Raw genomic sequence first — 27,558 nt, 5'->3', positions numbered from 1 at the left:
CGTACAACAGCGGAACAAACAAAACAAATCGTCTTACGATATGTCAAAAATCATGGACAATCCATAGAAAAGCCGCACCTGACTAAAAGCCGCAGGGTTCAAAGCTTGTGCAAAAAGTAGCGGCTTATAGCCCGACAATTACGGTATATCTTTTCCATATGGGATGACCATAACTAAACATATCTACTGATAAAACTAAGCTGCTAACTCTTCAGTGTTGATTAGTACCAAAAGCTGAAGATCATTTTCTGAATCTAAAATGATTCTGTAATGAAACACACTGAAATTAGTCATGGTTTTTTGGGTACATGTCATCATTTATCTTCTAAATGGGACTATAATTTACAAAATGAATGTCACACTGTTTAATAATTGCTGGGATATCTTCCAGACCACAGGTTCTCTCACCTTGACCGTGAGTTGGATAAGTGGATAAGGATAAGTATCAGGCTGGATCAGGCACGTGCAGAGGGGGGGGTGGGGGGGGGGGCTAGAGGGGCTTGAGCACCCGCCCCTTTCCTGATGGGTGCCCAAGGTGCCCTTTTGTTGAGGCAACTTTTTAAAAAAAGTTTTTAAAAAAAAAAATTTTTTAATGTGTGTGTGCGTGCAGAGTCTTGTCTGTGCCCCTCAACAATAATATTTAACTATTAATCACAGTTTTGCTAAATAAAAGGATCTGGCTTGCATCAGTCACATGATCAGATTTAACCAATGATCGCCCTTGACGGCAGAACGCGCTGGTTACGAGCCGGGAACGAGCTCACAAAGAGCACGCGCATTTTTTGCGGTCCGGAGCTGTAGGAGAAACACAAGTTAACTCAGAGACACAGACTGATGCGACAAAACCAGTAAGTAGGTGTACAGCGTACACTGTAGTGTATAGCACACAGGAGTATTAGCTTATTACGTACACGTTGGTAAGCTGTCTTGTTGCAACTGACGAACTGAAACAAACGAGCGTGCTGTGTGTGCAACAGCGTGACAAACATTACCTGTCCTTTTATTAACTGCACAAGTAGTGCTGGTCATAGCTGCTGGCTACCTGTGTAAGGCTGTCATGGGTCTGTAGCTCTGTCACCGTTTTAGGGAACATATTTAGTTTTAAAGTATTTAGAAACATATTTCGTTTTAAAGCAAGTTACAGGGCTTTTCCTGCCTTTCTGGAGGGATTATATTTCACTAAAAAACGATCTAATATGCATGTCCACATAATTATGCATTATTATAATTATAATATATTAAAACACACTGTATTTTAAAGAACATACATTAAGAAGCAGATTATATTAGATTTATATTTTAAATAAGACAAAATTTGGATTTTACAGCAGTAAAATGATTGTATCTCTACAGTTTAAAAATGTAATAAGCTTTGCCCCTGCACAGAGTGGATAGTGAAACAAATGGAATCATCATAATGACATTATTTCATATTTATTACTTCCCCCTCCTCATTGCTTTATTATTGTAGCTCTAGTAATAAATAATAATAAAAAAAAGATTCTGGATCAGCACCATGATGCCCATAGTATATACAGTATTCTGAAGATCTAAAATGTCAGTGTGTGTGCATGCATGTGTGTGTTTTATTTAGCTGGATTTAAAAAAATATTACTCATGATATAACATTGCCCAGACATGCCTGGTAAGGACATGAGGAGGAAACAGTAGGAGCTGTGTGAGGCTACTAAAGGCAGGGCTATGACATTTTTCTGTCATCATTTAGATTAAGTGCAAGAGTTGTTAGGTGTGGATAATTAGATTATAGTTTATTGCAATAGCAAGTTGTGCCTTGTTCTCAGATAGACAGCAAGTGGAGAGTGATATATGAAATGATGGGATGGAAGGAAGAAGAGAAGCAAAGAGTGAATCACAGGCAGAGCCTAAATTATTTCTCACAGTTTTTTGTTGCCTTATGGTTCCAAGTGCTGTCACCAATCTTTGCATTTTGTTATTATCTCATGACACTTGTTTAATCAGCTACCATCTCTCCTATGGACTTTTGAATGTTTACAGTCTCAGATCAACACAGCCCTGCCCTCCAGCACTATCCACAGCAACCCCTCAACAGCAACATTGTACCCATCAGGTAAAGCATCAGCTACGTTTGCTTTGCCTTGTTGCCCATATTAGATTCTTGATGAATGTGTGTTGTTGTTATTCAGCCTGGTTCAATGTGCCCCTTTTTAACTTTGAGCACCCGCCCCTTTAAACCTCTCTGCACAGCCCTGAGCTGGATTAAGAAAATGTATGGATCTGTGCGGCGGGGCATGGTTCATGGTCTGGCTGTGGGGAAGGCTGATACACCTGAGCTCATTCAGCTCATAAGTTGGTGCTGGCTCCAGTTGTAGTTGTTGTATTGTGTATTCAGCTGGGAGCTGAAAAGCTGCAAGCCTGTAGAAAGAACAACAACTGGAAGTAAAGTCTGTGTAGAGTGCAAATATGTGGTCGGGTCCATCTTTGATGCCACAATCTTTAATGAAGACTTAAAACTAGCCCCTGACATATTCTACACGCGGCTGTGGTCACTTAAAATCAACATCAGACAACTTAAGATGTTTTTTTGATAACAAAACTAAAAGTAGGATGAAATCACACTGTTAAATTGGATTTGTGTGTCGATACTTCCATATTATTAAGTTTCAGGTCAGGTGCTTTTATATTGTGATTTTCTTTAGAAAGGTAAGCATCACTCACAGCAAGAGAGCAATGAAAGGTCGCTGGATAAAAAGGAACAAAGTATTAAAAATCCTTCAAAAATGTATTTATGTGAATGCAGAAAAGATTAGACCTCAGAGATGAAAAGATTTTTGGTGAGAAAAACTGGATATGAGTTTTTTATTTAAAAGTGTCAAACTAAGCGAGAAAGCAGAGGTAGAAACACAGGCAAGCAGGATATCAGCAAGTAACTTGATCTTTATACCAATTTAATTTCTTATGAATCAGTAAGTGATATATTATTTATTAAACAGACCAAAAAGCTCTGAATTCAAATTGGGAGATATGTGACTTCAGATTCAACAGTTTAAATGATGCTTCAGTTATTCAGCACACCGATAATAATGCGCTGAAACAATTTCTTAACAACTTTCCTCTTCTGCAAGTAATAACATGATCCTTAAAGTCTTTCTATTTGTATTTACATCAGACTTGCATGCAGACTAGGTCTACTTTTGAATTATTTTTTATATTTCACCATTATTAGTCAACAGGTGAAAGAATGAAAAGTTTAAAACGTTTATCAGAATCTAATAAAACACTCGATTATAATCCTTCAGATTCTGCTGAGTCTTAATTAATGACGTATGGTGGTCCTGAAAGGCCAACCAACAGCAGCTCAAGAAACGCCAACAAAAAGAAAAATGTTGAAAAAGCACAACGACACAACAGAGTTTTGTGTCGTTGTTTCCTATTGTTTCCCCAGAAATCTTCCGTTTTGTTTCATATTTTTTTCTCTTTTTTTTTTTTGCTGTTTTTTCCATTTTTACTGTGTTTTGTCTGATTTTGCAACATGTTTCTGTTTGCTTTTGTTTTTGTTAAGCCGCAGCACATTTGAAAAGAAAGATAAAGTATGTAGGCTGGAAAAAAAATTAGCTCCAAAAAGGCACAAACCAACTCTCCATCTTTGTATCTCACTTATTTAAACCTCAGTGTTGCCAAGTTAGCTTTAATAACATTAAGACAACGTTTAAATTCATTTCAAACCAAAAACACACTCCAAACCAGAGTGATGTGACATCAAGTCCTTGAAACAGGTCAGTCAAGAAGAATTGTTTTCTCAGAGTTCATTCATATGAGCATGGTTTGAATATACCCATATGGAAAAGAAATAGGAAAAACGTATAAAAGACTTGCATCAGCTTTAGCTTGCTTCATATAGTGAATCATATAAGGCTTATATGATTTACTCATGAAAGTGGCCACTTTCTCATTACTTTCATATATTGTTTTAGGAAGTATCCAAAACATCCAAGTTTCATTTATATAATTTTTCAATGGCCTGCGTTTGTATAGCGCTTTTACTCAGTCCCTAAGGACCTCAAAACGCTTTACACTACATTCAGTCATTCACCCACACATTAGCAATGGCAAGCTACATTGTAGCCACAGCTGCCCTGGGGCGCACTGACAGAGGCGAGGCTGCCGGACACTGGCGCCACCGGGCTCTCTGACCACCACCAGTAGGCAACATGGGGTTAGTATCTTGCCCAAGGATATTTGGCACACAGCCAGGAGGCAGCCTGGGATCGAACCACCAACCTTCTGATTAGTGGCTGACCTGCTCTGCCACCTGAGCTACAGCCACCAAGGGATCTTATATCTGCTTTCACTCTTGTATGCTTTTCATACAAGTTTCACACAAGACAGATACAAACTTTATAAGATTTATATATATATATATATATATATATATATATATATATATATATATATATATATATATATCTTTTCCATATGGGATACTGCTGGATTTGTTACCACCATCAGGCCATGTGCATAGAACCCAATGATGGTGACGGTACGTGAAACAATAAAAGGAAAGACTCTTACAAACTGCTGAAGGCAACAAACACAACTTTAGCTCCTGTGAGTTGTTCATGATGCCTAGATAAGATTGTAATGAGACTCATTAATAATCACTTACAGATCGGAGGTTGGGGTTGGAGGAATGTGAACCTTCATCAGTTTAAGCATGTAAACTTTCACGCTCTCTGTGATGTTCGTGGGCCACTTTTGGTGGAGAAAACGTGATGTTTCGACTTGTCTTGTGTTCATTTGTTTGGACACATCATGTCATGAACGCAGTCAGGGTTTATTCTGCACTGCTGTCATCTTAGGACTGACAAATCAGGGGGTGCAGTACGTTTATTATTGTAATTAAAAGGCTGATTTGTTGACTGTGTTGCTGCTCCAACCACGATTGATGACAATGTAAAAAACTTTTTATCTTTGTCCACAAAGATGGCTGATTGAAGCAAACTCATGTCTAAAACATCACAGTATAATGCAACAACTTTACCCAACTGCAGCTCGGCAAACAAGGGTCACTTTTGTCCACATATGTATGCTTAAAAGCCCTTCAAACTCATTCTGCTGGGAAACTTTCCCCCTAGAGGCTGTTAGTTTAAAGCCCTAAATGTAAAATATGAAAAAGTTGAGCACAAAAAAAAAATTCCACATTTTTCCAGCTTATGTATAAGTTACACTGCTGTCATACACTCTCGTCAGTCTTTTTTTCCGCTCTTTGAGGTCCTTCAAACTCATTCTGCTGGGGAAACTTTCCCCCTAGATTCTGTTAGTTTAAAGCCCTAAATGTAAAATATGAAAAAGTTGAGCACAAAAAAAAAATTCCACATTTTTCCAGCTTATGTATAAGTTACACTGCTGTCATACGCTCTCGTCAGTCTTTTTTTCCGCTCTTTGAGGTCCTTCAAACTCATTCTGCTGGGGAAACTTCCCCCCTAGATTCTGTTAGTTTAAAGCCCTAAATGTCAAATATGAAAAAGTTGAGCACTAAAATAAATTCCACATTTTTCCAGCTTCCAGTGGGGCGATCGTGGCTCAAGAGTTGGGAGTTCGCCTAGTAATCGGAAGGTTGCCGGTTCGAGCCCCGGCTTGGACAGTCTCGGTCGTTGTGTCCTTGGGCAAGACACTTCACCCGTTGCCTACTGGTGGTGGTCAGAGGGCCTGGTGGCGCCAGTGTCTGGCAGCCTCGCCTCTGTCAGTGCGCCCCAGGGTGGCTGTGGCTACAATGTAGCTTGCCATCACCAGTGTGTGAATGTGTGTGTGAATGGGTGGATGACTGGATATGTAAAGCGCTTTGGGGTCCTTAGGGACTAGTAAAGCGCTATATAAATACAGGCCATTTACCATTTATGTATAAGTTACACTGCTGTCATACGCTCTCGTCAGTCTTTTTTTCCTCTCTTTGAGGCCCCGATCATCAGTGACAGCAGTAATTCTTGGCTGCTTGACAGATGATGCAGCTCCTGTTCCATTTCTGTAGTTAAGACGTCAAAAGACAACTTTGATTATACGTTAACAAAAAAAAAAAAAAACACGAATCACAAGCTGTCAGAAACTTGTGAAGCTTACATTTGGCTGAGTCTAAGAGAAATTCTAGAAAGTGACCAATAAATGCAAGCAACCTATAATGCTATTCTCAGGACCAGATACCTCTATTCTTAAAACAATAATAAATATAGAAGATCAAACATATTCCTAAACATTGCCCTATACTTGGAAAAAGTAAGTGTTTATCAGCTGCTTCTTCTTCTTCTTACTGTTTAATAATAAGTTCTGACAATAAGATGTTTTTCACATTCAGCAACAGCAGGTTCCACAGGGCTTTAAATGAGGGCCACTGTTAAAATCTTGGATATATTAATATATGAGCAAACTGCACTACAAAGTAAAATATTAACTCCAAATATTTAGTCCAAATTGAAATATTAAGACCAAAATCTGACTTTTACATTTCTTTCATCCATCCATTTTCTAGTGTTTATTTGGGTCTGGGTTGCAGGGGCTGCAGTCTAAACTGGGATGCCCAGACCTCCTTCTCCTCAGGTGTTCCTGCGCCAGGTGACATATTTAATCTTTCCAGTGTCTCCTGGATCTGCCCGAGAGCCTCCTCATGGTAGGACATCCCAAAACTCCTCACTTAGGTGGCACCCAGGAGGCACCCTAGTATTGCCAGATCACCTCAACTGGCTCCTTTTGATGTGGAAGAGTAACACCTCCTCAAGCACATAGTGATCTAAAAACTGATCAACTGAATAAATGCTTGGTTTTCTGTTTGTTGATGGTTACATATATATGAAGAAGCAGCAGTAATCCGGTTGTTCAGTCTGACGTCACTAGCCGTGTCTGGACCTAAACTCCGCTGCAGGTTCATATATCAAACGATCACTATGGCATTACTGAGAGTTGAAAACTGTCTAAAGTCTTTCATCTTTAATAAAATGATCTAGCTGGTATATAATGATGTGCTACGTGACCGCTAGCGACACAGCTATGTTAGCATAATATAAACAGCTAACTTTTTTTCCACTCGATAAAAGTTAACGTGTTCTCGGTGGTCAGGAACAAATGTAATCGCATGGCAGGATGCTGTAAAAGGACCAAACTTCAGCCAGGAGAACAACTGAGATAATCCGTCCACATATGAGGTTAGTCATTCATATACTGCTGCATGGGCTGGGCTGTAGTTACATCCTAAGGTTTTAAAAACTGAGCTTAAATAAATAGTTAGCGGTAATAAAAGCCGAGGGAGGTCAACAGTGATCACTGACTGCTTTAGGAGCTTTTTGAGATTAAATAGAAGAAAATACAAAACATTAAACATGTTAATAACACAAAAGCCATATTAAACGCAGACTACTTTAGGCCCGGAAGTAGGATTCCTCACGTCATCACTTAACAATCGGATTGTGTTGGTTTTCAAACGTAAAATTGAGCTAAATCCTCTTCTTCTCAGTTTCAATGTTGGTGTAGTTACTGCTTAGTAGACAGTGAAAGGGATTCATTTATCTGAGAATATTGACTGAAACCTCCCATTTAAGCTTGTCAGAGAGACTGATGTTGGTGTAACCCCAGCTAAATGAGACATGGGCGTGGGCACCACCACGAGCTCCTCCAACCATGTCCTCAGAGAGATCATAACGAACTAAGGAGGAGACTCACCTTGTTTAGTGTTGCTTCGGGGATCCTCAGAGAGGATTATCAACTGCATGACACCAGCAAAAGGTAACTTCAACAAGATCAGCATCGGCACAGGAGAAGGTCAGCTGCCAGTCGAGATGATCACGAGACTCAAAACAGCATCATAGAGGAGCAAATGGCTGATTTCAGAGGGAAGATTTGCTCTGCGGTGGAAGACAAACAGACACACGAGCAGACAGTCAATAAGAGGAAATAAATCAGAGCGAGACAGTTGCAGTCAGCAGGTGGAGTGATGGGGAGGAAACTAATGGTCAACTTCTCTCAGCTCAGTGTGTGTGTGTGTGTGTGTGTGTGTGTGTGTGTGTGTGTGTGTGTGTGTGACCCCTCAGGTCAGATCTATAATGGAAGATCCTCTCCTCCATCTCACTGCTCTGCCCTTTGCATTCCTACTGACACACATAAATACACCCCCACCTATTTTTTAACTGCACAGACACAGCCTGAGATTACAGCTACAGAGAAACACACAAATCCCTCATTTTATGTATAAAATCACATTAAATCCACATTGTGCATAGATATGCTTTTGAACATGGACAGTTCTACTTTATCCTTAATAGATATTTCTTAATGACATCTTTCCTGTCAGTGTAATTTATACAGCATGAAAGGAAAATATGGCATTCACACATCAATGTGAGCCACAGGCAGCCATGTTGTTTGTGCATAACTACATAGCCACACATTGAATGTATAAAATATAGCTACTGCAACAGGTTTAAGACACCAAATTTTAAAGCCTCAACATCACCATGATGGTCTTTGGATCTCAAAATGGTGCAGCATGCTAAATTATAAACCACAGCTTTAGTTAGCAAGTTGGACATAAGAGTGTACAACTGCAATGCACAAACACAGATATTAGCTATAATCTGTGTACTTGTTATGAATTGGAAAACTATGCACGGAGACCTGTTTTGAAGTGGTCTGTAGATATGTTTATTTCTGCTGTAAATGGGATATTTTAATATGGGAGTCGATGTGAATCGAGTCACTTTGGGAGACACCATCTGGTGGCCACTAGAGGAACTGCAGTCGCTGGCTTCATTTTTCGGCCTCAGGGATTGCCACCTCTATAGGCCACGAGCACAGGAGGTGTCATGGAAGGCAAAACTGAGAAAAATCTGTACATATTTATCAGAAAGTGTTGCTTTCAAATAAATAATAACAAATATTTAAAGTAACCAATGAAACAATCCAGAATTCTAAGGTAATGTAATGTCTGTCTGTTTTCATTTCCAAGGTGTAAAATAATGCAATTTGATCAAAGTTGTTTCTGTATCTCCGGTCTTTACAAGATGTCTTGTGCTGACAGTGTGTTAGGCACCGGGTTATGACATGAGTGAGACTTAGTATCTATTTATATTTATTTATTTCAGCGACCATGTATAAAATGCATTAATCGCATAAAGGCAAGGCAAGGCAAGTTTATTTACATAGCACAATTCAACAACAAGGTGATTCAAAGTGCTTTACAGACAGTGTTGGGAAGGTTACTTTTAAAATGTATTCCGTTACAGAATACATGCCCCAAAATGTATTCTGTAACGTATTCCGTTACGTTACTCAATGAGAGTAACGTATTCTGAATACTTTGGATTACTTAATATATTATCGTGCTTTTTACAACAACGTGAATGTGTGATTTATTACTATTACTGAAGGTCCGCGACTCTGAACTGTAGTAAAGGGACCTCTGACTAATACGGCGGGGTCCCTGTCGGCTCATAGCCGAAAAATAGCTTTACTTTGTTGTGTGGGTCAATTTTTCTTGCGAGAGACAGAGAGAGGCGTTGAAAGACTGCTCCAACGGAACTTATTGTTTTCGGAGGAAAACACGAACACGGTGTACAGTCGAGTCTTAATAGCTTACTTACAGCTGGGCTCGTCAGGCACTCTTCTTGGCTGAAGTGGTTATTATTATATTTACATGCTTCCAGCTCCCGTTTTTGCTCGATAACAACTCGTACCTTTCCACTCGCCTTTTTCTCCCTCCTCGCGCTCACAGACACATAACGTGTATGGCAGTCCATTCTCCCTGCAACACGGACTACACTGCCCATGATGCTGCATTCTTTAGAGCTATGCTTGTAGCATTCTGCCTGTTAGCTTAGCACAACAACAACAACGAAAAGGCGCTCTCTCACCCAGGAAACACACAGTCGCAGAGAGAGAGAGAGAGAGCGTCGCCCTGTAACCATGGCAACCGTAACGCTGCCGCCTGGAACGAAAGAACGTAGCTGTCAAACAAAACCCAAACAGTCCTGACCCGCGACAAAATGAAACAGGAAAGTATCGCAGTGTAATCCATTTATTTCAACAAAGTAACTGTATTCTGAATACCACCTTTTTAAACGGTAACTGTAACGGAATACAGTTACTCATATTTTGTATTCTAAATACGTAACGGCGGTACATGTATTCCGTTACTCCCCAACACTGTTTACAGAGACATTAAAAACAAAAACAAATAAAAAGCATGATTTAAAATTGATTAAAAAACAAAACAAAAAAACAGTAGGTAAAATCAGAACAGTAGATAAAATCAGTAGTTAAAATTTAAGTTTTGAAATTTAAGCTTAAAAGTGTCTGAGGCTTTCTGGGAGTTTGTTCCAGATATATGGAGCATAAAAACTGAATGCAGCTTCTCCGTGTCTGGTTCTGACTCTGGGAACTGATAAAAAACCGGATCCAGATGACCTGAGGGATCTGGAAGGTTCATACTGGGTCAGGAGGTCACTGATGTATTTTGATCCTAAACCATTCAGAGCTTCATAGACCAGCATCAGAACTTTAAAGTCTATCCTCTGACGGACAGGCAGCCAGTGTAAAGACCTCAGAGCTGGACTGATGTGGTCCACTTTTTTGGTCTTAGTGAGGACTCGAGCAGCAGAGTTCTGAATGAGCTGTAGTTGTCTGACTGATTTTTTAGGTAGACCTGTAAAGATGCTGTTACAGTAATCAAGCCTGCTAAAGATGAATGCATGGACTAGTTCTTTTATCCTTGAAATATTCTTGAGGTGATAGTAAGCAGATTTTGTTATTGTCTTAATTTGCTTTTCTAAGTTTAGGTCTGCATCCATCACTACACCCAAATTTCTCGCCTGGTTTGTGGTTTTTAGGTGTATAGATTGAAGTTCCCTGGTGACCTGTAATCGTTTGTCTTTGGCACCAAAGACTATTACCTCAGTTTTGTTTTTGTTTAGCTGGAGAAAATTGTGGCACAACCAGTCATTAATTTCCTCAATGCATTTACCAAGAGCCTGTACAGGGCCTTGATCTCCTGGTGACATTGTGATATATATTTGTGTGTCATCTGCATAGCTATGATAGTTTATTTTGTTGTTCTTTATAATCTGTGCCAGTGGGAGCATGTAAATGTTAAACAGAGGGGGTCCCAAGATGGAACCTTGGGGAACTCCACATGTGATGCTTGTCTGCTCAGATGTGAAGTTACCTATTGATACAAAGTATTTCCTGTTTACTAAGTATGTTTTGAACCAGTTTAGTACAGTTCCTGAAAGACCTGCCCAATTCTCCAGTCGTTTGAGTAATATGTTGTGGTCAACTGTATCAAATGCTGCACTGAGATCCAGTAAAACTAAGACTGACATTTTTCCACTGTATGTATTTAGACATATGCCATTAAACACTTTGGTCAGAGTGGTTTCAGTGTGTGGTTCTGTCTAAAACCTGACTGGAAGGCATCATAGCAGTTATTCTGTTTTAAGAAGTAATTGAGCTGTTGAGAAACTGCTTTTTCAATGATCTTACTTAGAAATGGGAGATTTGAGATCGGCCTGTAGTTGTTCATTTGTGTCTTGTCAAGATTGTCCTTTTTCAGTATAGGTTTAATTACAGCAGTTTTTAGTGGTTCTGGAAACACACCTGACATTAAAGAAAAGTTGAAGATCTGTAACAGGTCTGACTCCAAAGTCTTTGAGACCTTTTTGAAAAAACTTGTTGGCAGGACATCTAAACAGCAAGAGGAGGAGTTCAGTTGACCTAAGATGTCCTCCAGGTCTTTGCTGTTAATAGTGTGAAATTGATGGTGTTTAAACAGTTTTTTGGTGGACACAGTACATATCCTGAATCTGCTATTGATGTACCAATTGCTTGTCTAATCTTTTGGATTTTTTCTGTGAAGAATTTGGTAAAGTCATTGCAGGCCATGGTCGAATAAAGTTCAGCTGACACAGGAGGGTTTGTTAGCCTGTCAACTGTAGAAAATAAGACCCGAGCATCATGACTGTTTTTGGTGATGATGTCAGAGAAGCAGGACCTCCTTGCACTCCTCAGTTGTAAATTATAATTGTGAAGTTTATAGATGTCATAATGAACCTGGAGGTTTATTTTTCTCCATCTGCGCTCAGCTTTCCTACACTCTCTTTTTTCATTTTTCACCAGTGTGGAGTTTCTCCATGCTCAGTGGCTAGTGGATCTGAGGGCAGACCACAGCGACCTCCCCGAACATGGTCCAGTAACCATCACCGTGGCAGATATCCAAGAAAGGGTCTCCAGTATGAAGAGTTGGACAGCACAAGGCTCTGACATGGTTCACGCCTACTGGCTGAAGAAGCTGACTGCACTCCACAAGCGCCTGGCAGCACAAATGAACCAGCTGCTAGTTGATGAGAGACACCCGGAATGGCTAACCGAAGGCCGGACAGTCCTGATCCTCAAGGACCCCCCAGAAGGGACCGGTCCCCTCCAACTACTGCCTCAGCACCACATGGAAGCTCCTGTCAGGCATCATAGCGGCTAAGATAAACAGGCACATGGGTCAATACATGAGTGGGGCACAGAAAGGGATAGGCAAGAATACCAGAGGCGCAAAACACCAGCTACTGGTAGACAGAACAGTCAGCCGAAACTGCAAGACCAGGCTGACCAACCTGTGCACTGCCTGGATTGATTACAAGAAGGCCTATGACTCAATGCCCCACAGCTGGATACTGGAATGCCTAGAATTGTACAAGATCAACAGGACCCTAAGAGCCTTCATCAGGAACTCAATGGGGATGTGGCGTACAGCACTAGAGGCCAACTCCAAGCCCATAGCACAAGTCACCATCAAGTGCGGGATCTACCAAGGAGATGCTCTGTCCCCACTGCTGTTCTGCATAGGCCTTAACCCCCTCAGTGAGATAATTGACAAGACTGGCTACAGATACCAACTACGGAATGGAGCAGTTGTCAGCCACCTCCTGTACATGGATGACATCAAGCTGTATGCCAAGAGTGAACAAGACATCGATTCACTGATCCACACCACCAGGATATACAGCAATGACATCGGAATGTCATTCGGGCTGGAGAAGTGTAGTCGGATAGTAACAAAGAGAGGGAAGGTAGTCAGAACGGAGGGGATCAAACTACCAGAAGGCAACATTGCAGACATAGAGGACAGTTACAAGTACCTGGGGACCCCGCAGGAGAATGGGAATCATGAAGAGGCCGCTAGGAAAGCTGCAACCACCAAGTACCTGCAGAGGGTCAGGCAAGTCCTGAGGAGTCAGCTGAACGGTAAGAACAAGATCCGGGCTATCAACACCTACGCCCTGCCCGTGATCATGTACCCTGCTGGGGTAATAGGCTGGCCAAAGGAGGAGATAGAAGCCACTGACATCAAGACAAGAAAGCTCCTTACCATGCATGGAGGGTTTCACCCGAAGTCCAGCACCCTGAGGCTATACGCTAAGCGGAAGGAAGGGAGCCGGGGACTGGTGAGTGTCAGCACCACAGTCCAGGATGAGACAACGAACATCCAAGAATACATTGGGAAGATGGCCCCAACTGACCGAGTGCTCAGTGAATACCTCAGGCAGCAGAAACCCAAGAAAGAGGAGGGAGACGAGGAACCATCATGGAAGGACAGGCCCCTGCACGGTATGTACCACCGGCAGATAGAGGAGGTGTCTGATATCCAGAAATCCTACCAGTGGCTGGACAAAACTGGACTGAATGACAGCACAGAGACACTAATCATGGCAGCACAAGAACAAGCTCTGAGTACAAGATCGATAGAGGCTGGGGTATATCACACCAGGCAAGACCCCAGGAGCAGGCTGTGTAAAGATGCCCCTGAGACAATCCAGCACATAACAGCAGGGTGCAAGATGCTAGCAGGCAAGGCATACATGGAACGCCATAACCAAGTGCCCGGCATAGTATACAGTAGTGATGGCCCGCTTGAAGCTGAAGCTCCGGTGCGTGTGTCAAAAACATCAACACACTGCTTCAGAAGCACTGTGTCGAAGCTTGATTCGTTTGGCCAGAGTCACGTGATCAGTGACGTCCGAAGCTTCATTTAGAACCTAACTGCTTCGGTATCTGATTCAATGGTTTATAATGAAGCGAATCATTCGTGGGATTTGTGGATTGTTTTGATGGTGACAGATAGCGAACCACTGATCATTCCACTGAGAGATTTGGAGCCAGCGAGGAATAGAGGAGGTTCTGTTGTGTGGGAGAATTTTGAGTTGATTTTTGTCAATCGGGTGGGTTTCCAGCTTTGTGTTCTGGCTGTTTGCTTTTGTTTTGTGCGTGTTTATTATATCTGAAAACGGGAAAAAGGTAAAATGTCAAAAATCTGCTTCCATAATATAAATATCATTAAATAACTTAACTTTGTTGCTTAACTTAAAAAACTTCCACTTGACTCTTTACATGTAATGTTGTAAAAATATATATTTTATTGTTTAATTAATCTGAAAATGTTAGTCTGCCAAATGTGCAGCAATTTAATTTATTTATTCTCTTTAGCTGATAGTTGGTGGGGCCCAGGTAGAATGTATAACTGCATCTCTACCAGTTTCTCTGCACTCCAGCCTCCTCTGTGCCATGTGAAGGGATTTTCCTTAAGACAGGAGAAATGATATCCACGAAAAGGAACAGGTTCGGCCATCGCACACTAGAACAAATTCTCTTTTTAAAGAAAAATAAAAAGGGGTTACCTTAAATGCATCATGATTTTAATTTGCAAGTTCATAAGCATTTTCCTTTTCCATTTCACAATCAATTCTACCCCCAGGTCAAAAATATGTCTGGGAAAATTTCCCTAATATAATATTATTTATAAATACACCCGTCTAGCGATTAATTGCATAAGTGCATGGAGGCAAGACCTCAGAGCAGAAGCATACTCCATAATGTGTTGTACATTATTATATGTATATTTTATATGTAACGTGGTATTTTTCAATTATTGTATTTACCAACATCAAGAAGTCACAAGCAAAGAAAGACCACACCATGGTGCATATTTAAACAAGGAGAGTTTACTGGTCAAAACTATTTATTAAACAAATAAAATACATTTTCTTAACCACCAAAAAATACACGTTCAAAGCAACACAACAGCGACCCAATATCAGACAGAATTCCACTCAGTTGAATGGGCAATCATAATGAAGCAGTTGGTTTTATTTTGTGGATTCAAGCTGCTCTTCATATTTTTGGCCACCAGATGTCACCAGAGAGGACTGTGTTGAAAAGCTTCGAGTAATGAACCGTTTTTCAATATAAGCTTCAGTGCTTCAGAAAGCTTCATTTGGCCATCACTAGTATACAGAAACATCTGTGCCGAATATGGCCTGGAAGTTCCGAGGTCAAAATGGGAGAAGCCCCCAAGGGTGGTGGAGAATGACCGAGCTAAGATCCTGTGGGACTTCCAGATACAGACGAACAAAATGGTGGTGGCTAACCAGCCATACATAGTGGTGGTAGACAAACAGAAGAAGACGGCCGTAGTGATTGATGTAGTGGTTCCGAATGAATACAATATATATTCTTTCTTACATCAGAACGAAGGAACACGAGAAGCTGGAGAAATACCAAGGGCTCAGAGAAGAGCTCGAGAGGATGTGGAGGGTGAAGGTAACGGTGGTCCACGTGGTAATCGGAGCACTAGGTGCGGTGGCTCCCAAGCTTGGCGAGTGGCTCCAGCAGATCCCGGGAACAACATCGGAGATCTCTGTCCAGAAGAGTGCAGTCCTGGGAACAGCTAAGATACTGCGCAGGACCCTCAAGCTCCCAGGCCTCTGGTAGAGGACCCGAGCTTGAAGGATAAAACTGCCCGCAGGGGCGAGCTGGGTGTGTGTGTGTGGGTTTTTTTTATCCATATTTATACACACACATATAAAGTTGTTTAAGCATTTGAATCAGCTTATAAAGTTAATGCTTTATAAAGTTATAAAGTTGATTAATCAGGAGCTGTAGCGTACTCAGAATCTTCACTGCCCATCAACTAAATGTCAGAGTTTACTTCTTATTTTTAGTCATGTAATGCTACAAATTATCCTTAATATATGGTATGTTTTTTGTTTTGTTTTGTTTTATTTCCAGTTGTGGTTGACAAAGTGAGTACGCCACCTGCAGCTGCACACACACACACAGCGGTGCTCAGCATGCCTGTTGTGTTGACACAGAGAGCATCTGATGTTTGTTTTATTATTGAAGTGAAGAGCAGCAGGATGTCTGTTGCCTCATTCACGCAGAATATGCCATTCATTATTGAACGGCTCAAACTGAATCACAGCAGCTTGAAAAGGGAAACGGATGCTTTTCTCACCTCTTATCTTTGCACAAAAACTCTCAGTAAAGCCACTAAAACAGTGACACAGAAGAAAAAGACCAACCCTTGATTCCACTACAACTGAAAACAGCAATTCCAGTTTCCCTGACCTTTGACCTTTGTTTCCTGTATTTTGTAACAATGGTGTGTTTTTATTATTATGTCCAGTGGCGGATGCTCCTGTTGCTGAAGCTCATGCAGCGAGACATGATTCATATACATCTTCAGAGCTTCAGAGCTGCATGCGACGCAGGAAGCATGGTGGCTGTTTGGTGAGCAAGCCTTATCTAATCTCCTCTGATCTGGGTTCATCTGTAGATCAATGTGGATTAAGCCTTAACATACAGGCAGATTAGCTCCCACAGCCACAGCTTTTACTTTTCAAATGACCCCCCCCCCCCGGCTGCATCGCAGATATGGGAAAGCCGCAGATAGGCGGTAATAAATCCTGCGAGGAACATATGGAGGGGAAAATGAGAGATGTAAAGCGTGGAGAATCGACCTGAAAGCAAATGAAGATCCCACAGTCATTACAGTGACGGCAGCACGACATCTCTCTAATATGAAGATTTAATGGAGAGCCTGAGGCTGCACGTGGTCGTTGCATAGAGAGCACAGCGGAGAGTGGAAGAGAGCGAGAGACAAAGGCAGTGATTGAATGTAGGAGGGAGACAGGACAGGAACCAAATCAGAAAGACAGAAATAACCAGGAGACACCTACAGATTCCTTCAGCAGCAAAAATCAGATGGTGTGAATGTAAAGGGATGATCCCCGAGGTTTCCATTGCATCATTTCTGTGTTTATGGCCAGCCCTTCCTCAGCCAGAGCATGTAAGTGCTATAACACGGTGCTATTATCTCTCCGGATATAATGGCTTTGAATGTTGACTGGATTCAGATTGGATTCACAGTGAGGAAAACAAAGGATTTACAGACAATGATGCACACTTTTTGAAGAGAACTGAAATTTGAAAACTGCTCTCATCAGTACCGAGATATTAACAATGGATCATGTGATAAAATTAATAACAGGTAGTGATGAACCACAGACTGAATATAAAAGATTTACACAGCTTGTGGGGTTTATAAAGCCAACATGCAAAGAAATGTCTTAAATCTCAATTTTTTTGAATGCCCAGCAGGGGGTAGCTTCTCTGGTTGGTAAAAAAACTTCTACTTGTACAGAAATCAATGGGAAATGGCTCTTTTGAACTATAGCAACCACTTTCCTAATGAGTTTATGTTTATGTTTAGTAAATGAGGATCCTCCTCAGAGTCAAAAAGGAGGATGCTTATTGGCTACTGACTAATGAGAACCTTAACAGCACATCCTGGATTTCTAACACTGGCAAGCTTGGTCAGGCTGCAAACGAACAGACACACATAATAATTCAATTCAATTCAATTTTATTTATATAGCGCCAAATCACAACAAAACTCACAGATTTTAGACTGTTAGTACAGTTATACACATATCAAATCATTTGATATGCTGTTTTCCTCTCATCACATGACACTATTTTCAACACCGGCAACCAAAAATGTCTGATATATACACACCAAACAAACTAAACAGCACAGAGATAAAGTTAACAGAGTAAAGCCATTGTAATTCTCATGGTAAACATCCAACAGGGACTCTGGGGTAAACGCAAAAAGTAGAAACTGTAATATTATTTAAGGAGACACAAAAGACTATACGACACAGCATAAAAGAGTTGGAATAATAACCGTAGACCATGTGAAATTGAACCATAGCTCACCTGAAATCTTTTTTAACCAGCAAACTGAAATGTGTGCAAACACTGAAGATACCAGTACAAAAAACAAAAAGCATCAAACAAACAGGTTTATTGACTTTTGCTTACAGCAAAGCGGTTTAAAGACTCATCAAAATAAACTGTCTCTACTTTTGAGAGCTCACGAAGGAGAGCCCTCAGGATTACAACACAGTTTATTAGATACATGACACTAAATGTCTTTCATTTGATCATTACGATTAGAGCCACAGGAACGATGTCATTATTGGTAATTATTGGTAATTGGTAACTTAATTCTTGATACCAAAATTGATTAAAAGAAAAGCAAATATATTTCAATATAAAATCCTGTGCGATTTTATATTGAAATATATTTTAAATCACACAGGATTTTATATCCTGGCACATCCCACAGGCAGCATGGTGGCATGGTGGTTAGCACTGTTGCCTCACAGCAAGAAGGCCCTGAGTTTTATACCACTTTCTTTGTGGAGTTCTCCCCATGTTTGCGTGGGTTCTCTCTGGGTACTCCAGCTTACTCCCACATTCCAAAGACATGCAGTTAGTGGGGATAGGTTAATTGGTAACTCTGGATTGCCTATACTGAAGGTGTGAACATGAGTGTGAATGGTTGTCTGTCTCTATGTGTTAGTCCTGCAACAGACTGGGGATCTGTCCAGGGTGTAAACTCCCTCTTGCCCTGAGACAGATGGGATAGACTCCAGGCCCCCTCTGACCCTGACAAGGATAAGTGGAAGAGAATGGATCAATAAAATCCCACATTCTTTTAAAAATTTGGCTTGAGTCAGTTTTTGACCTTTTAGCCTAAAACTGAAAGTCTTCAAATAATGCATTGTGAAATATTCCCTAATATTGACCTAAACACTCTGTGACACTATTTGCATACCTTCTTTCAAACGCTTATAAGTTTCTCCCCGATCATCCAGTAGAATGTATCAGTCTTGCTATGACCCTTAATTCCTGATGGAGTCAGAGTGACACTACCCATATAAACTGGACAACAATAGAACAGAAGTAACAGAAGACATTTCATTTTCTGAAGTTTTGTCCTGTCTACTCCTCACTGTTGTTGGACCATTATTTTTTATTTTCTTCTGCTTTCCACTTTCATTGGACTGTTCCTTGAAGAATGCTTTTGTCCTGTACTTCAGGTCTTATGTCGTGGTCATACCAGTTGAGTTTTCTTCTCATGAAGCTTAAGGATCTGTATGCATGTCTGCCTACATTGCTGGGCATTTGAGCTCTAGTCTATTTGTTATTACTTCTTCTTCCCAGGCTGTCAAACTCAGTTTTGTCATCATTGCTCTGAACCGATCATTTTCTTGCTCGCCTTCTGCGGGCCATATGGTTTAGATCTCAGTACCTCTCACCGTTCTGCCTTTGAGACTCTCATTTGTGCAATGTGTGTAATCTCCATCTCCAGCACATCCTGACTGATCACTGAGAGTCTCATTCTCTATTTACTTCATCGCTGCCACCACCAGCGTCTAGACTCTAGAGGTCTAATTCTACTTGCTAACATTGTCAGGAATCTGCTCTGCTATCTTGCCGTCATCTGAATCTAATCACTGTATCGTTTATACTTCAGCCTCTGCACTACAATAATTCTTGACAATTCTTTCAAATGATCTCTTTTATTGAATTTACTGTAAACAGAACTCCACATGGAACTGTGTGCTGTTCAGTGATCCTGCAAATGACACTGATTGTGATGAATTCAGTACAGTACCGTGATGGGTTATTGAAAAAATATAGTGATGTAATTACATAATGCATTACATTATGCATTATGCCCAACACTGTCGATGACTGCAAGGTTCCATTTTTTGTTCTGGATGTCTACTATGAGTTTAACAAATCAGTATGCTGTGAGTTTTTTCCAGTTCTCAACAGGTTTTCAGGCCTGCATAGAAAGATCCATCCTGAAACAGGTTATATTTTCTCCTCTGAAAAATACCCGAAGGAGCTCCTACGGGGTCAGTTGGCGGGGTCAGATTTGTATTCCTCCAAAGAATTGGATAAAACTGCATCAGATTCCCAGGGGGACACCCCGTGCTACTCCCCGTGGGCAAAAACATCCTGAGACATGTCCAGTAAAATCAGATCCTTACTGGCATGAGTTTGATCTGATGTTGGTTCCCTAGAAAACGTGCACAGCCCTGTAGGATCTCTACATGTGACTGCTGATGCTTGTTGACCAGTGTGATTCATTTTTAGTTATGTCACAGTGGTCCCAGAGCTTTTCTGGTGAATACAAAACTATTATCACTGCAGGAAAGGACACCGAGTTGTAACAAAGTGAATTACCCTTACAAAGAGGGTGCGAGTGGGAGTTATTTCTACACTGAGCCATTTGGAGGAAACATGAATGTCCTCATTAATGTGACGGACTGCCATAAAGTGCTAAGAGCTCCAGTTTAACGTCAGTGAGTATTTGTTTTGTGTTAGATAAGAATGGGAACTTCTGACCTGACAACGGCTGATTATGGCTGAAACACTGATGTTTTTATGTGAAAGCTGCAGAGGTTTGGAGTGTTTCCAAAGATACTGTCCCTGTCTTTGTGTTATTTTTTTGTGTATCTGCACACCACTTCTGCTACGTTCTTTGCTGTAAACTGTCGATAAAGAAATGAATTTTATGAAAACAAAACTTGTTTCCAGTCAGATAAAAATTAATGGAAAACAGCGCCAGCGTCACACTGTGTTGCCACCGGGCCCACAGTCAGATAACTAATGTACCCATTGAATTTCAATGAGTCCCTCTGAGGAGAAATATCCTGAATAACTCAGCCACACTGACAGCTGGAATCCATTTTATTGCACAGATTCACTTCGTTCCAATCACATATGATCTATCCTGTGATGTTCATGGCCTTGTTAAAAAGAAACATTTATCCACAAAGGAGCAGCCCTTCAAGAACAAGGAAAAAAAAAAACACGTTTTATTATGTCTGTAACCTTTAAAGAGCCAATATGAGACAAAATGAAACGAAATCACCAGGCAGTTAAAACGGTAACTCTGACCCCATTTCCACCTGCTATTAACATGTGATCTGTATCATTATTGTTCAGTCTTGACAGGGAAACTACCTGTTGCAATCAGAATATGATCAATCCATTGGTCTATTTTCTGCTGTCAAAGCTCCTTGACAAAACTCTGTACATTAAAATACTAGCGTGATGGGCCTCACACTATCAGCTCATCATATTATGACTAAGAAAGCTGCATCCACGAAATTTACAGATCCAATGTAGAAACAGATACTGGATGAGGTTAAGATCTTGCTGTCCAATTACTGGTGGCAGAGGCCTATAGAAACTATGGTTGTGCAGGTAAGGAACTGACGTTTTATTTACAGCTTCTCATACACAAAGCACAACATATTATTGAGAACAGTCCAAATCAGGTGAATGGTTTCACAGATATTAAATCTTGAATATGGAAACAAAACTACATTTCCATGCAACTTCAGTGTGATATTCCCCGGGTATTTTTATATACAATACTATTAGGACCTTGATTTTTCTAAGGTTCATCTGGATTTTGTGCGTGGTGTCATACCTGGGGAATATCACAATGAAGTTGGATGAAAATGTGTTTTTGTTTCCATATTCAAGCTTTAATATCTGTGAAACCATTCACCTGATTTGGACTGTCATAACATAACAGTAAGCTGTAAATACAATATCAGTCCCCAACCTGCAAAACTGTGGCCTCCACATCTGCTGTCTGAGATCAGGTATCCAAATATTAAGGCATTTCAAGTTAACCTGAGAGTTTGTATCCATAAAGTCATAGAGCCAAATATTTGAAAGACCAAGCTCAAGTAGTTTTGTAGAAAATGTCCTTCGCATAGTAGGGGCCTGAAAGTTTGGGTAAAGTTAATTTCATTTTTATTGATATAGAACCAAATCAAAACCAATCACTTCAAGATGTTTTAAAGACCCTAAAATATTACAGAGAAAACCTCAACATTCTAAAGACCCTCTATGAGCAAGTACTTGGGAAGGAAAAATTCCCTTTTAACATCAAGAACCCTCAAAACAGGCTCAGGGAGGAGCGGCTATCTGCCACGACCAGTTGGGGGTGAGGGGTATCTAGACTCTGTGATGGTCAGGTGGGAAGTTAACCCATCTACAGTTAGACGGGTTAACAGTGACCTGGTAGATAATGAATGACAGTGATGGCTTAAAGATCATGTTAGATCAAATTCATTCAGAAAGGGAAGAGTTAAAAAAATCTGCAAAACTTCCAAAACCAGAAACGTGATTGAGATATCCAGTTCAGTGACTCAATTTAGCTATAAATAATTTACCCTATAAATAATTAACAACTGTAAGTGGAGTGGTTGTTTTTCATCCATTTGGATGCTTTTTAGACTTCAAGATGGGAGTGACCTATGAAACCATATATTCACTGACTAATCATTGGTGACTGTTAAGTCATTAACCAATGAGCATGTAGTTAAGTTTCACAGGTAATCCTCCAATTTGAAATATGGTATGACCAATTTGCAACATAGATTAACTTTTTTTTTTTAGCTCCATACGACCTGAAATGAGTGACAGAGTCCACAACTCTATCTGAAAGTGTTTGCAGAGGTCAGGACATTTTAATAACTACTGGTGGCCTTCAGATTGCATGAAAGTTTAAGGCACTTTTGTATTGGCTTAATTTTCTTGTCCTAAATGCATTGATGCTATACTCGATACCTTTTCTTAAAAGTCTGAATGTGCTAAGTTAGCACTTTAGCTTCTTGTCCAAATTTCTGGCTCCAACAATCTGACATTGGGAACGTTGAACGTTAAGCTCAGAAACCCAGTGGGTTGCTACATGAATCTCTTTAAAATACAGGCTGTTCACGAGTTGTCTTTGTGCAGCTAAAGTTTTGCTTTAGAGTTGCTGTTGCTGCTGCAAACTCAGTGCTGCAGCACTGGGAACACCACAGTTGTATAGTTTATCTACAAACACATGGGGAACATTTTAGTGTCATTGTCAGAGATTTAATAAGAAGAACAAGACATACTTTGTAAACAGTTCATGGTGAATTTATCTGGTCTGGTTTTGACTTTCTAATCCACTGAATTGGCTGATTAAATTGGAAATCATCCACTCTCTTCACCTGACTTCTGTAATGCTCCATCATTTTTTGGCATTTTATCCATATGTTGCTATTCAAATAGAGAACCAAGCAGCATGCATTTTCCTCTGCAGTGAAACCTTCCCAGCCTTTGAACCTCGGTCTGTTAATTGTTTCTCAGGGTAATTATAATATGGGCTGTCTTGATTTACAGTTTTTCTCTTTGTGGGTCCAGCTGTATGTTCCATGTCTACTTTGATTTTTACCTCTGTCTGTTTCTTACTTTGTACTTGTATGAAGCAGCTGGTATTAAACACTCACACTTAAATTAAGTTTTTATATTGCTTGCCATACTTTAGTGGGTCTTCAGGCCGGGCAGTATCAATCTGTCCTCCACACATGGTTGGTCACCCCTAAGAAGAAAAATTACGTGAGTCTGTGCTGAACCTTTACCTCTGGTTTTCTGCATAAACAGCTGATGAACAGTCCCTCTGACAGACAGTAGAGACAGTGGCTGCAACAACACATGACAGCTCCCACGAGGATTTGACAGAGTGTCAATGTTTAATTGGGAAATGTGCTCGCTGAATGCTAATGTTATCGACATTAGACTTTTGTTAAAGTGATGGATGGAATGCTCACACATATTTCATTGTCTGACTATTTTAAACATGCATTAACACACAAATACAAAATAATAATTACAAATAGGATTTTTGTTTTTCTAACATTTTATCTCTTGACTTACAGTATTACTGATTCTCAGGCCTTAGTCACACAGGCCTAGAGACCAATCAGTGATCGATGTGCAACCTCCACTCACTAGAAAAACATTTTCTAACACTGGAAAATAACTCAAAATGTTAGAAATATTCCAGTGTTAGAAAATCAGCACTGCTCAGTGTTAGCCATTGTTAATCTTCAAAACTGACTAGGTTACTTTTAATTTAACACTGGTTGTTAATTTAACACTGGAGATTTTGCTGTGTACTTTTTGCACTTTTATTAACTCAGTTAATAACGTACAGGAACGTACAGCATAGTACGTGATATTGTGTGAAATGGATACCACCCGTCCTCAGTGGCAAGGAGAAAACTGAGTGTAAAAAATGAAGCTGTAAATTGACTATAAATGTAACTATATTTCCAGATAGACTCCTAGTTACGATCTTTTGGTAGTGATTGGAAGAGTAAGACTGAGGATACAAGTAATATAAATGTGCTTCATTCAAGTGTGGCTGGGCTTAGAGAGAGGAGATTGTACATTCAGGAGCAGCTCAGAGTAATGCTGCTGCTCTTCCACATCACCAGTCAAGGTTGTTCAGGCATTTGACCAGGATGACACTTGGATGTCTCAGATTAGATGTTTTGGGTAGTAGAGGAGTCAAGATGGAGAGATTATATCGCTCAGCTGGCTTGGGAACATCTCTTCATCCTCATGATCGAAGGCGGTAGGTCAAAAAAGAAGGATCTAATCAAGCATGATCCTGGATTGGAAAATGTCTGTTTCATGTGCAGATGTATGGATACAGAGTTTGTATCAGTGAGCTCTCACAGATGGTCCACATTTATGTTTGCTGATTCCTCAAACAGTATCTGATTACATTTCTTAAACTCTTGCAACTTTGTTGTAACTATCTCTCTCATTCTATCTGTTTTCTTCTTCTAGCCAAGGCAAATGTAGCATAACATTCAATATTCTGTAATCAAACACACTGCATGTAACACTCTATTCATTCATCTGGGCTATTTTCTAGATAGTGTTTCAATGTATTTTCTCACATTGAGTTGAACCAGTGCTAATAAAGCACTAAAGTGTGTGGTTGCTTGTGTGGGTTTGAAACTCTGATTTACTGTATTGATCTGTAAACAAAATCTTCCTCTGTGGAGTCTGTCCAATGATTACACCTCTCTTTGTCTACGGAACTTGGAAAGAAAAGCGTCTGGACTTTTCTTTCCAAGCTCCCTTCCAAGCAATGCAAGTCAAGACTTTAAAGAAGTCCAGACGCTTTTCTTTCCGAGCTCCTTAGACTACGATAAGTTGGATGACTGAGAACCTTCACAGACATACACCTCTCTTTGTTGCTCTACAGTTTTCTGTTTCACATCGTTCATTGCTCTCACTGTAGATGAGTGTGTGTAGGCGTCTGTGCGTGTCATCTTACATAATTTTGCTGTCATCACTCTGTTTGTCTTCTCTGTCTCTTTAGTGACTGAGCTCATTTATATTTGTTATTTATAACACGGGGAACCTATTCCTACAGCGCACACTGTGAAGGATTCAGATAATCTGAACACATGAGGATGAGGACACAGTGCCTTAGAACTGTATGTAACATTGTTTCTAACAGCCAGCAGGATGGGTGCAAAAACAAGTCCAGTGTTACAAAGGTGTATGAGAACATGCCCCTCATCTAGCATGCATGCTTTCCTTGGGAGCAATACAAGTTGTCAATGGAAAATTGTACTTAGTAGTCAGTATAATGTTTTAATGATATAAGTTTGCATATGGTAGAATACTGCATGTAATCATTTGTGTTTAGAAGTATATAGTTGGTGGCATATTGAAAGAATGTCTCATCCTAGGAGGTCTGTAACATTCCAGGGTGTTCTGGCGTTCACCCCCACATCCTAGGAGTATGGGAGAGGTCGTACCTTGTCTTATTGTTTTAAGCTATATAAATACAGGCCATTTACCATTTACGGTAGGATTAACGTAGCTATGTCAGTTTTAGTCTAAGTGCTTTTTTACATATAGATGAACTGTTGGATTTTCCAGACCAGCAGGAAGTCGTTTATGGGATCACACTCTGACACACACACACACACACACACACACACACACACATTCCAATGTAAGGAACAAGCACCCACTGAAGTGTATAAATAAAAGACCAGGGCAGTCCTCAGTGCTTAGTCTCTGAGCCTCACTCTTGGTGTGTGAGCTCAGGAGACTGCCCTTGCTAGCAAGAAAATCTGTGTGTTTCTCTTCTCTGATTCTCTACTGAAGAAGAGTTTTAGAATATATCTCTTAACATTATTTGGTCTTTCGTAGCCGGATCAGAAAATATCAGAACTGTTATCTGTGACTCTGTTCCAGGATCCAGCACTGATTCATGACGCCGTGGGGAGCCAGCACCGAAGCCTATGCACAGCCCTCTTAGATGAGGAGAGAGCCCCAGGGCGTTAATTCGGGTCTGGGCCGGTGGCCTGGTCCACGGCGCTGGGATTCAGTCTGATGATCCGAACCACCAGTGAGACGTTGGAGGGTGAGAAACACTATTTTGGTATATAAAATGGCCGCAAAGGTTTAAAGTAATGTGATAAATTAGGTTGGGTTCACCGAAAGGAGCTGAATTAGACTTAAGTTTTAGAGGTAGCTGAAATTACTTCGTGACAAATTAAAATACGTTTAGGCAAATGAAAACACGTTGAGACAGAGAAATTAAAATAGGTTGGGTTCGCCAAAAGGAACTGAATTAGACTTAGGTTTTAGAGGTAGCCGAAATTACTTCGTGACAAATTAAAATAGGTTGGGTTCGCCGAAAGGAACTGAATTAGACTTAGGTTTTAGAGGTAGCCGAAATTACTTCGTGACAAATTAGCGCGCAAATGTCTATATGTGTGTGTCTGGAAGTAAGTTGATTTTACAGCACAATACAGTTGTTAATAGTAATCCGCATTAAGCTCAGGGTTGCTCAAATTCAGTACAATGACAGATGAAGTGATATAGGTAAATATTTAAACTAATGACGTGCATAGAGGCACTTGACCTGTTTGAAAGACTGTCATCTTATTATGAGCCATTGAGATATAGAGCACACCTGTGAAAACAACTAATATGCTGAACCCTGTATGAAGCAGCTGAAAAATACATGATTACAGAAGCTGAATTGAATATGAAAGTGCAAGTCTTTGCCACTGTGTGGGTCAAAGCACGCAACCACTGTGTGAGGTTGCGTTGCGGTCTCTTCTGAGCTGATGAGCAAGCTACACATTATCAGATCGAGAGCTGGCTGAGAACTCTTCAAAGAGAGGGAAACAGAACTATGATCACTGTGATAACTGGAGTGTGCAGTGTTTGCGTGAGTTCAGCTTCTTCTTTCAGATGCGCAGCAGTTTTTCTGCATCTTGACTCATGTGTGTAGAGTGTTCATAGCATCAGCATCATGTTTTTGTTTATTTGTTTTGGTGGGTTGAAAAATAGTTAAATAAACTTGTGATCATATTTATGGATCACCATGGCACATGCCATTGGCCAAATGATTTATTTACGCAGATGAAACAAGTGAGTGTTAATGTGTCTGACGTCACAGTGTTTTTGTGCGCTGTGTAAAAGTAATTGCCTCTGATTGTGAGAGTGGTGATTCTGCAGGTCACCATTACATTGTAGATG

General features: G+C 40.4%; 1 long non-coding RNA gene across 1 annotated transcript in view; it reads left to right on the top strand.

Moving 5' to 3' along the window:
• The first annotated feature begins 726 nt into the window (after positions 1-726).
• The window catches only part of LOC146570450 (uncharacterized), a 35,960-nt gene continuing 9,128 nt past the window's right edge, over positions 727-27,558 (top strand). The window contains exons 1-2 of the long non-coding RNA XR_014892999.1: positions 727-848; positions 26,263-26,431. This is a non-coding gene — a long non-coding RNA (uncharacterized LOC146570450). The remainder of the gene's footprint in view (positions 849-26,262; positions 26,432-27,558) is intronic.

The sequence above is a fragment of the Mchenga conophoros genome, linkage group LG7 (genome assembly GCF_057382185.1).
Source record: "Mchenga conophoros isolate Kocher_MC1m ecotype Shallow Benthic linkage group LG7, M_conophoros_male_GT1.1, whole genome shotgun sequence".
NCBI classification, from domain to species: Eukaryota; Metazoa; Chordata; class Actinopteri; order Cichliformes; family Cichlidae; genus Mchenga; species Mchenga conophoros.
This window is presented reverse-complemented; position numbering and strand designations above follow the sequence as displayed.